At 40.3% G+C, this 1,056-nt stretch overlaps 1 non-coding gene across 1 annotated transcript; it reads right to left on the bottom strand.

Annotated features, from left to right (window-relative positions):
• Nucleotides 1–575: 575 nt before the first annotated feature.
• On the bottom strand, nucleotides 576–679 carry LOC130950648 (small nucleolar RNA R71). The gene has a single exon (XR_009073675.1). It is a non-coding gene; the product is annotated as a small nucleolar RNA R71 (small nucleolar RNA).
• Nucleotides 680–1,056: the final 377 nt, after the last annotated feature.

Genomic DNA, 1,056 nt, shown 5'->3' with positions numbered 1-1,056 from the left:
AGGATTCCTCTTTCTTTTCTTGTTCTCTTCTCCTTCATATGAGCAGGAACAGGGAAAAAGGCACTCTTGTTGAAATAGATCCAGAACCTGAAAGGACTCTGAAGAGAAAATTAAGAGAAGCTAAATTACAACAATCCAGAAGAGACCTTCTAGAAATTTTTGAACAAGAGAAAGAGATGGCAACCGAAAATAATAATAATAATGCAAGGAGAATGCTTGGTGACTTCACTAAGCCAACATCCAAGTTTGATGGAAGAAGCATCTCCATTCCTGCCATTGGAGCCAATAACTTTGAGCTTAAGCCTCAACTAGTTGCTCTAATGCAACAAAACTGCAAGTTTTATGGACTTCCATCTGAAGATCCTTATCAGTTTTTAACTGAATTCTTGCAGATCTGTGAGACTGTAAAGACGAATGGAGTTGATCCTGAAGTCTACAGACTCATGCTTTTCCCTTTTGCTGTAAGAGACAGAGCTAGAATATGGTTGGATTCACAACCCAAGGATAGCCTGGACTCATGGGATAAGTTGGTCACTGCCTTCTTGGATAAATTATTTCCTCCTCAAAAGCTGAGCAAGCTGAGAGTGGATGTTCAAACCTTCAAACAAAAAGATGGTGAATCCCTCTATGAAGCTTGGGAAAGATACAAGCAGTTGACCAAAAGATGTCCCTCTGACATGTTTTCAGAATGGACCCTATTAGATATATTCTATTATGGTCTCTCTGAATTTTCGAAAATGTCATTGGACCATTCTGCAGGTGGATCCATTCACCTGAAGAAAACGCCTGAAGAGGCTCAAGAGCTCATTGACATGGTTGCAAATAACCAGTTCATGTACACTTCTGAGAGGAATTCCGTGAACAATGGAATACCTCAGAAGAAAGGAGTTCTTGAAATTGATACTCTGAATGCCATATTGGCTCAGAACAAAGTGTTGACTCAACAGGTCAACATGATCTCTCAAAATCTGAATGGATTGCAACATGCATCCAACAGTACTAGAGAGGCAGCTTCTGAAGAAGCTTATGATCCTGAGAACCCTACCATGGCAGAGG

Source organism: Arachis stenosperma, chromosome 1 (assembly GCF_014773155.1).
Source record: "Arachis stenosperma cultivar V10309 chromosome 1, arast.V10309.gnm1.PFL2, whole genome shotgun sequence".
NCBI classification, from domain to species: Eukaryota; Viridiplantae; Streptophyta; class Magnoliopsida; order Fabales; family Fabaceae; genus Arachis; species Arachis stenosperma.
The sequence above is the reverse complement of the archived record's forward strand: the minus strand, read 5'-3'. Positions and strand labels throughout refer to the sequence as shown.